The 7,389-nt window shown below is 41.4% G+C and overlaps 1 protein-coding gene across 2 annotated transcripts in view; it reads left to right on the top strand.

Moving 5' to 3' along the window:
• Positions 1 to 1,989: 1,989 nt before the first annotated feature.
• The window catches only part of PLEKHD1 (pleckstrin homology and coiled-coil domain containing D1), a 37,997-nt gene continuing 32,597 nt past the window's right edge, over positions 1,990 to 7,389 (top strand). Inside the window, exons 1-2 of one of the 2 annotated variants that reach the window (XM_027707912.1) lie at positions 1,990 to 2,107; positions 2,519 to 2,570. The gene's annotated coding sequence lies outside the window, so the exon portion shown is untranslated. Of the gene's footprint in view, positions 2,571 to 7,389 lie in introns of both variants that reach the window. The other variant, XM_027707907.1, reaches the window with a different exon arrangement.

The following is a 7,389-nucleotide window of genomic DNA, read 5'->3' as shown; positions in this document are numbered from 1 at the left end:
AGCTCTTATCTGTCACTTGTATGTGCACCCTGCCCTGGGAGTTAAGGGGGCATCCCGACTGCATTCCACTTCAGCCTCATTTTGTGTATAACAATAGCAATGGTTTAGGGAGGTATATAACTAAGGTCCCATTCTGTGCCTTTTGTTTCAGTGTTAGAGCATGTGGATAGTACCTTCTTTTAAGGATCAGTGTGTATTGACCAGGATGTGATTTCACTGCTAATATAACCTCTGGCATATTAATCATAGGTGCCACTGTTAAAAGATCTTGTCATCTTTCTGTTTTCCTGTCCTTCAGATCATGTTTCCAGTTTCTGGAGCAAGCATCAGAAATAGTAATACTCAGTTTAATGATTCATGAAGTATACAGTCCAAGTTATAGCAGCAGGTGAGGGATTTTGAATGAACACATTGACAAAATTGGCACAAAAATTTTGATAACATGCTTTTCATTGTGGCACTTAAGTGATAGAAGACTTCTGTGGTTTTAATTTTTTTTCTTATTTAGAAATGGCAACAGCATTTTGTTTTGGCTGCCTCTGTTATCTCTGTGTGGAATTATTATTTTAAATTTTGTAACTGAAACTGCAGTGACTAAAGAAACTTTTGGTTATGTAATAAGGAGAATGTAAAATTTTGAATTATCAAACCTTTCCAAATTGTTAGTACCAGATAGAGGATTATTTTCTTGAAGCAGAGTATTTTAATGAGTTAAATGAAATGGCCCATTTTATTATAACCTTTTTTTACCTATCTCCCCATCTGTCACAGTAAATCCAAGCATTGAGTGTAGTGAGGGCCATCTGGTGTCATTTTCTACTCCTCAGGAGACCTTGATACAAACAAATTCCTCTTACTCTCTCTGTAATAGCCATCTCTGCCTGTTTTTTCTTCTGTGAGGTAGATGGCAGCAGGTCTAGCAGGTAATGTTTAAACCAATGCCAGCCATGTCACCCTTTCCTTCTGTAAATCCCTCCAGGAAATCCATAATCTTGTCATCACCTGATTTTTTCAGTTAATGATTTCTTAATTGGCAATAGGAATTGGACTAAAGCTATTTCTGTTGATCCTAGTGTGTTCAAGTACTTTCCCTACTGTTCTAATGCTTTTATTATTCCTTATATAAAGAAGGGAAATACTTCTTTTCCAGCACTCGATGACAGATGCAGAAGCTGTACTGATGTTAATTTAAGTGAGGATGGCAGAGCTGTCACACCTAGACAGGACTTTTTGATTTTTGCGGCTTGTCAGATAGCTGGGTGTTAAAACACAGAAACCCACTGTTTCCAGGTGGATTGTGTAAAAGGTTAATATTATCCAAGAGGCCCAGGAAAACTACTATGTTTATTCAGGAGCTAGTTCAGAGCCTTCAAGGAGCTTTTGACAGTAGCAGATGTGTCTGTGTCTCATCAGCTAAATGCAGAATAAGAGAGATGCTGTGGAATAAATGTTCCTGCTGCTCCTTTCCTGTTCTGTGCTGGGACTTGGGAAGAAGAGGAGGGAAGCGTACTTGTATATTTTTTTGGGGGTGGAGGGAGGAGGAGAAGTGATTGCAGATTGGTGGGAAAGTTTATGATGAATTTCAGATTCTTTGTGATGAATTTCAGATTCCTGTTCACATCAAACTTCTTTTAAAAAATAGTGCTTTTTTCTTACTGTTCTTATATCTCTCAGCAGCCTTGGCTTTCCAGGGAAAAACATTGCGTGGTCATTGCTGTTTACCTGACTCCATGTATGGAACTGTAATTTTAATGTCTTTTTTCCAAACCATTTGTACACAAAATCATTCCATGAATGGCTGCCTTATAATTTTTCCACTTTAATTGTGAATGGTTAAAATAATGTTGCCGTTTTCAATTTGTTTTATTATATTAAATTTTTACTAGGTGCAGTGCTTCGGAGTTGGCTTGTCATTTACTGCATGGGGTTTTGTGATAGCTCTGACAAAGAGAAATTAAGTCTTAAATGGGATGCGAGCGGTGCAGACAGTACATTTTATTTTTGTGCAAGTGTTTGCTGCTTTTCTTCATGATGTCTGAGCACCTCCTGGAAGCCTGGACTGAAGCTGCAAGTTGGGAGGCAGTCTAGCAGGTTGATTTGGATATAGGTATGAATGAGTTCAAAAGTATTTATGCAGACATGATTTGACAGCTCTGCTTCAGAGGGGCATTTGGCAACCTCTGTCTCTCCCAGGGTTTAGGAGTTGGCATTGCCCCAAAGCTATCTCCTCCTCCACCCACAGCGAAATCTCTCGAGCTTATTAGGCAGAGACCTCTTTGGAGGGCCACAAGGAGATGATTGCCGCAACGTTGCTCCGTGCCACTGTTAAAAGGCTGGAGGACTCCAACCTGTGCTCTCAATTGTGTCAGTCCCAAACCCAAAATGCAAATGCTAAGTCCCTGCATTCTTTTTGGGGACTTTGTGACAAAGTAGCCTTTCACAGACGTGTATGTGCTTTTGTGGAATTTGGATTAAGTCAACTTTAAAACCCACCCTGCTTTTTGTTCTTGTCTTACAGGGGAAACTGCTGGTGAAATCTTTCTTGCCCCTGTTATGTGGTTTGTTGTTGGGTATTTTGCCTATCTTCTTGCTGTTTCCAGGCACTGAATTACCGCTCGGCTTTCCTTGTGGCTGCCCTGTGATCCTCCTGCTTACTGTTTACAGCTCTTCAGTGTTTCTCTGCCTTTGTTGTTAATGCAGTTTTTCTGTTAGGCAGCTCACCTTCCTCCTGCAGCTTGTTGAGCCATAGCTAAGTGTTGTGTCTTATGCCAGTCATGGTGATTGTAACTGAGAGGGGATTGTGCTCTTGCTGTGAAGAAAAACTGTCTTCTCAGGCTCCTGAATTTCTCTGAGTCTTATTTGGCTCTGACATAATTTTAAGTGGCAAAGCGTAGTAGGATATTAAATTTTTGTAGTGGTCTCTGAGGTGCTCAGGCAGGGGTTAGGAGGAGTGCTTGGAAAATTAATTCTGTTTTATTATCAGAGCTAAAGCTTGCAGGGCAGTCTGTTGGGTTTTTTTCCTATAAAAGACTTTATGCCACATTTTTGGGGTTTGCAGATTTTATTAATAGATTTTTGAAAAATGCAGTGAGTTGCACTTTGTGTGCTGTCATTATAGAAGGGGCAAACTTTTAGAAAAAGAAATTCAATGGTTTATGTAACAAGATGCAACTTTAAAGAATGGTCACAGTTAGGCACCTTTGACTTTGTTACTTTCTCAAACTTGGTTGGGACTAGATTTAACATTTTAAAACACATGTAGGGCTCAAATCAGTAAATGAATTGGAAGAGCAAAGGGAAAGGTGCTTGTCTCTTGCCAAAGCATGTCCCATTGTGTGTATTATATTAGGGGTTTGTAGAAGAAAGTTATTACTGCTGCAGCATCCTATTGCTACTGCCAGGATTTAGGGCAAGGATAAGAATCAGAGTGTGGATACTTGGAATAACTAGGAAGTGGACTCCCTGTCACAAGGCAGTTCCTAAGGAAACACCTGCATAGGCTTTTCAGATCTGTAGGTAGGTCTGTGGGGCTTGGGTTTTGCAATTTTGTCACTTGACCTTGCATGATAAAACTATCAACTGGAGCAATGAAGGAAGGGATAATTGTTTAAAGCAATTCTAGAGAGTGAGACAACCCCTCGAGCAGCTTAGAAACAGGCTGGTCTTCACCTCCCTGCTGTGGTAATGGTACTTGGCAGTGTGCCAAGTTCCTTAGCACATTGTGGGAAGGCACTAATTGAATGTGGTCTAGAGCACTGATTGCAGAGTGGTTGAGGCTGGAAGGGACCTCCAGAGGTCATCTGGTCCAATAACACCTCTGCTCAAGCTGGGCCACCTGGAGCCAGTTACTCAGGAGTATGTCCAGATGGCTTTTAAGTATCCCCAAGGAGGGAGACTCCTCAACCTCCCTGGGCAGCCTGTGCCAGTGCTCAGTAATGCTCGCAGTAAAAAACCTTTCAGGAGGACTCTCCTGTGTTTTGGCGTGTGCTGGTTGCCTCTTTTCCTGTAACTGGGCATCACGGAAAACAGCCTGGTTCCATCCTCTTTGCACCCTCCTCTCGAGTATTTCTATACATTGATGAGGTGTCTCTTGCAGCTGCTGAGTTGACACAGTTCTCCATAATTTCCATACTGTTCTCCATAATTTCCAGCTGCCCTGTAAGCAGGATCAGGTTTTAAACCTGCATTTTCAGAAAAGAGAAAGGGGAAGGTTATAGGATGAGTGATGTATATGTTGCAAACATCAGGCATCCATTTAAGAAATACTCTTGGTTAAGATGATTCATAAGCAATTAATTAAAAAAAGGATCTATGTTTTTCTCCTGGACTTGCTATCTACAGACTTACCTAAGATGCCGTCACACAGTGTTCTAGGTCTTTCACTCCAGCAATAAGCAATCCTCTCAGACAGTTGCTTACTTTTGATTTTTCTGGTAGTTCATAGGACTTGTGTCATTAAGAAAGAGTGTAATCTCTTTATACTGGCTTAAGCACAAGAGAACATGATTAAAGTCAGTAGGAGAAGCAAATGACAGTGGTGCTGTCATAGCTAGTACAGGCACATGTAAGGCAGTGAGGATGGCAAATAAAATTCAGTTTTAATGGTGAAGCATTATACAGTATATTAGCATTCTTTTAGTGTATTTAGTAAATATGTCACCTCAGTAACAAATTTTAACCACTGTAGTCTGTGGTAAATCCTTTTGGAGATGTGAGAAAGTGTTTTTTGGTCCATTAATGTAACAAGTCTTACCACTACAAACTAAAATACTGAGGAGCTGTGGTGGTGCAGACTTCCTGATGATTGCTGTTTGCTGTAGTGTTCCTTTATTTGTTAAGGAAAAAAAATGTACATCAGCATTTTTATGAGAGACTCATTAGAATGAACACAGCAGCAAGAAGATGAGCTGTCTTTTATTGTTCCAGCTTGCAAATTAAATCATTCTTCTACTGATATGTGCAAGCCTTATCCGAATATCCCTGCTGGCAGAATTGCACAACATTCCACCCTTCTTATCACAGCACTTCTCCCTCTTGTCTGAGATGTCTAGAGATTAACAAACCCTTATGGTGAATGGGGGGGGGAGGTGGATAAAGAAAAATGCCTCATTCATAAAAACTCTTAGAGCTAATTAAAATTAATCTGCATCCTACTGACTGACACCAAAAGGATATAGTATTTAGAAAATCTAAAAGCAGAGTGAAATCTTAAAGGAAAAAATGCTTGTTCTGTATCTCTATGGCTATCCAGTGTCTGAAGTGGTAATTATTTTGATATATGATTATAGCTATGTTGGAGTCTGGGGGAGTTAATGGGCTTCTGCTATCTGAAGAAACACTTTAAATGAGATACTTATGGCTATACTGGGTTGAAGAGGGCTACTAAAAACCCTACTTACAAGCCTTACTACTGCTCTGAATGACTCTTACTGCAACACCTCTTAGTCAAGCTTTTCTTGCCTCCAGAGTATGATGCTATCAGTAGAATGAGTTGGTTTAGGGCTGCAATGCATTTTGCATGCTCTGTTGTTTCTTTATGACCTTGAACAAAACTTTGTACTCTTGATACCTCTGCAGATGCTTCTCGTGGAGGTGACTGGGTGCACATGGAGGACTAGGCAGTGGGTCTGTGCAGGAGTTTTGCTATGCTCATTCCTGCAACCTGAACTTCAGCAGTATGAAAGAAGCCTCAACTACAAAGGCTGTGTGGTAGCATGGCTCACAGGAGAATAAAAGGAGATGGGGAAAGGAGGAGATGACCCTCTTCACCTGCTATCTTTTGCGGAGAGCAATGTCTTTGATATCTTTCTTGCCAGGCAGTCAACACAGCAGGGTTTGCAGTAGAGCTCTCGTGGTCTGCTGCTGTGATAGATGGCACAGTAGATTTTTGTGCCTATGTATTTAGATAACCCCTTGATAATGTGGACAGGAAGGAGGCAAGAAGTATTTCTTGTCCTTGTTAGTAATAAATTTAAAATCCCCACTTTGAGTCTGTTTTGTCCATGATAGTGAGCAGTAAGTGACCTCTCCCTTAACTCATCAATCCTTCCTTGTAGTTTTCTCTCCTCTATCCAGTTGCAGAGGTGGGGGAGGGAGTGGCTTTAGTGGGTACCTGGCATTCAGCCAGGGTCAACCCACTACAGCTGGCTAAGCCATCACTGCTCAGCTGTTTCACCTGGTCAAACCATGTTCTTGGTAACTATCTACTGTTGCTGCTGTCACATTTGGGATTGAGTTGAATAGTGTTCATCACAAGGAGTTAAGATGTAGGTAAAATTAAATGCTCTTGGAAAGGTAAATAGATATTGCTGTGTGCCAAACAGCAAGGTAACCAGCTCTAAACACTTATGAAACTTTCTTGGGGAAATGTTTGTTCTTTTCTGTCCCCGTGTATGAAGGTTCAGCTGCCTTCGCAGGAGAAGGGGCATTCCCGTGGCCGCTGTGCTCCCCCCCCAGCCTCAGGAATGGGACTGGGATGTGGCCGGCTGGGGCTGCTGGAGCGGTGCGGCTTGTGGGCGGGCAGCACTGCCCCTCCCCAGGGAGGAAGGGAAGGGAGTGTGTGCCGGTGGGTTCATCATCTGCAGGAAAAAAAAGAAAACAAGTAGAGCTGTATTTATTCACTGGTGTTGAACAAGCAGCCTATTTAACTGTTGCAGCTCTAAGCATTTTCTGTCAGCCGTGTGATCACTTTGGTATTTAGGCTTGATGGGGGCAAAACTGGTGTCTTGCAGAAGGCTCTCTGTACTATCTTCTGGAGAAAGCTTTTAAATGTAGCTGACCACTGTAATGTATTCTGAAGCCCTGAAAAATAACTATTTAGCAGAAATCTTTATTTAAAAAACCCAAAACACCAGAATAAATGAGCTTTCTTCCAGAAGAGATCTCTTAGTAGAATTTAAAAAAAAAAAAGAAATTAACTCCTATATGCTAAGAGAAATAGTCTTTGACTGTGGTGTCAGTTCCTGAGAAAGCCACCTCCCAAAAGCCAGGCTGTGTGTGTGGCTGCTTGCTATCAAATTTCTTTGCTTCATTAAACTGATATCTTATTTTCTGTCTTCCTGTAAGATTCCTGAAGTGGTGCTATATCCACAGCTAATAGTTGGATTAATATAACTCCTGGGCTATCCAACATGGATCTGGGTGGGTCTGAAGGGCTGGGACCAGTGGAGGGCTTTGGCTGGAACAGGTGACTAAGACCAAGTAATTCTCACCAAGGGATGATGTCAAATGGGGTTATATATCTGTATGGGTGATGTCAGATGAGTTTGCAAGTCTACAAAGGCACTTGACTTTAATGCCTGTTTGCTGAGTAACTCTTTTTGAGCTCTACAGGACAGCTCTGGCTTCCCATCTGACACTGAAAATTCAATCATGTGCAAAAGAAACATG

The sequence above is a fragment of the Neopelma chrysocephalum genome, unplaced genomic scaffold, assembly GCF_003984885.1.
Source record: "Neopelma chrysocephalum unplaced genomic scaffold, ASM398488v2 Primary Assembly neopelma1_24, whole genome shotgun sequence".
In the NCBI taxonomy this organism is placed as follows: Eukaryota; Metazoa; Chordata; class Aves; order Passeriformes; family Pipridae; genus Neopelma; species Neopelma chrysocephalum.
This window is presented reverse-complemented; position numbering and strand designations above follow the sequence as displayed.